This window comes from Halictus rubicundus, unplaced genomic scaffold (genome assembly GCF_050948215.1).
Source record: "Halictus rubicundus isolate RS-2024b unplaced genomic scaffold, iyHalRubi1_principal scaffold1157, whole genome shotgun sequence".
Lineage (NCBI taxonomy): Eukaryota > Metazoa > Arthropoda > Insecta > Hymenoptera > Halictidae > Halictus > Halictus rubicundus.
In genome coordinates, this window is record NW_027489698.1 from 10,001 (window position 1) to 12,500 (window position 2,500).

General features: G+C 49.0%; 2 non-coding genes across 2 annotated transcripts in view; both read right to left on the reverse strand.

The window, feature by feature from the left end:
* Positions 1 to 375: 375 nt before the first annotated feature.
* Positions 376 to 530, reverse strand: LOC143364932 (5.8S ribosomal RNA). The gene has a single exon (XR_013084378.1). It is a non-coding gene; the product is annotated as a 5.8S ribosomal RNA (ribosomal RNA).
* A 1,952-nt stretch (positions 531 to 2,482) lies between these two features.
* The window catches only part of LOC143364933 (small subunit ribosomal RNA), a 1,919-nt gene continuing 1,901 nt past the window's right edge, over positions 2,483 to 2,500 (reverse strand). Inside the window, exon 1 of the ribosomal RNA XR_013084379.1 lies at positions 2,483 to 2,500. This exon is cut by the window's right edge and continues 1,901 nt beyond it. This is a non-coding gene — a ribosomal RNA (small subunit ribosomal RNA).

Below are 2,500 nucleotides of genomic sequence, written 5' to 3' on the forward strand. Positions count from 1 at the left end.
AGAGTGAAACGCTTCTTCCGCAATGCGAATCGTTCCAGAGAGAGAGGAGAGAGAGATTTCGATCGTCGGAGCGGTGTTCACGGGCGGTCGTATTGAAAATACGACTCACGACGCCGCAAAACACTCACGCAAGTCCGAATGTGATACCCATTCCTATTTCCTTCTTCTCACGAAGACCGTTAGACGCAATGTAAAATTTGCAATTTTCACAGAACCGCGTCAAACGCCGACGAAACGTCCATCGTTCGCTCGTACGTAGCATCTTTGCAACCCGACTCAGAAACGCTCTTTGCGCCCTCCACAAAATTCGACATGGAGAGGTAAGCGACGGCGGGGACTTACAAGAGCAACGCAAGCAGTATTTGGTTACGTAAACGACCCTCAGCCAGGCGTGGTCCAGGAATTGTATCCGTGGACCGCAATGTGCGTTCGAAATGTCGATGTTCATGTGTCCTGCAGTTCACACGTTGACGCGCAATTAGCTGCGTTCTTCATCGACCCACGAGCCAAGTGATCCACCGTTCAGGGTAATCGTATAATTTGATTTATAATCAATATATAATTATGTCTCTTGTTCTGCGGTTCATAAGAACGCCGATACCTGAAAGCTCCAACCAGCGCGCGAAGGAGATTCAGGCGTCGTTTTTAAGGACGACACACGATCGTCCGTAGAAACGGAAACCGTCGCGAGTACGCGATTGCAATGCGCACACGTATCCGACGGCCGGGCGGAAAATACATTGAAAAACCTTTAAAGTGGAAAACACAGGAGGAGAATTCAGAAAACGACGGGGATCATAGACAACCCGATACTGGATCCCGACACTTCTCCTCCTCCTCTCTCTTATTGGAGAATGAACTCGATAACTAACGGACTTCACAGCCGGCTCTGGCCGTGCGCGATCGTTCGTCCCAAGCTCTTGTGCACTGTATTATCGCCACACAGAGAGTAGAGTGTCAGAATCGCACACAGCTTTACGCGAGCTACGCAGCCGGTCCTCTCGAAACACATTTCCAATTGTGCACGGAGAACGATTATTCGATACTAGCGGACTTCACAGCCGGCTCTGGCCGTGCGCGATCGTTCGTCCCAAGCTCTTGTGCACTGTATTATCGCCACACAGAGAGTAGAGTGTCAGAATCGCACACAGCTTTACGCGAGCTACGCAGCCGGTCCTCTCGAAACACATTTCCAATTGTGCACGGAGAAAGATTATTCGATACTAGCGGACTTCACAGCCGGCTCTGGCCGTGCGCGATCGTTCGTCCCAAGCTCTTGTGCACTGTATTATCGCCACACAGAGAGTAGAGTGTCAGAATCGCACACAGCTTTACGCGAGCTACGCAGCCGGTCCTCTCGAATATACGTGTTCGTCAACGAACACGCATGCGGCGACGTTTTGTGCTCTATGTCATACGCGAACTCGATAAATAGAGCGGGACTCACAGCCGGCTCTGGCAGCGGTCATTCGTCCCACGCTCGTGTGTGCGCTATCGCCACACAGAGTAGGGTGTCAGACTCACGCAGCTTTAAAAGCGAGCTTCACAGCCGGTCCTTCTCTCATCCTATTCCTCGACGTTCGTGACAGAACACAACGCGTTCACCGCAAGTTTTCCACAGGTACCCTGTTGTTGTCCTCTCTTTCTCTAGAGGAGAGACAACACCACCGTTTCCAATGGACGTATCTCGGACACCACAGGCGAAGACCGAGGAAGCGCGATATGTGGATTCGAATCGACGCTTACATCCCTGTTCTTGCGACCGTAATTGTCCATATAATTGTCGGAGAGCCTACACACAGGCAGACCAATGGCGTATATTATAGTATACACGTCTCTTTGACACGAGGTATTTTTATCAAAGAGAACACGATCCATCAGGTGGCGGGTGAAAAACATCGATTCGTAACGACGGGTATTTCTATATTCGTGGTTAAGCTATAACATTCAGCGTCCGACGGGAAACCGCACCCTATTGATCGTTCGAGTTTGCAATGTGAACGTCGGTGACGATTCCCGAAGACCCGAAGTACAGCTCTTCGCACTCACTCCCCAATACAAGTAAACGATGCGATGCTCCACCTTCACGCAAGCACCCTCTGTTTCATTCTCATTGAGATCTTTCGTCCCATTGTCGAAAGAGTGCATATATTATATATTGCCGTGTTTGTGCACAAATGGTCTGGCGGGCTCTCTGCGCCTTAATTTTGGACGGGAGAATCGTACGCTTTGAGTAACTATGTACTCCATGCGTAACTATGACCTCCACACGTAAGCCGTTGCATGGGGAGTAGTTCGTCGCTATACACATCCCCTACTCCCCTTTTTCTTTATTTTCTCATCATACGATGATTACACAGGAGAGTGAATTCCTTTTATTATAACCTTGTACTCTCCTGTTGGTCTTTTCTGTGTGCTTTTAAAGCATTTTTGTATGTATATATATATATATATTCATGGATCTGGCAGATGTTTGAAATTGTAATGATCCTTCCGCAGG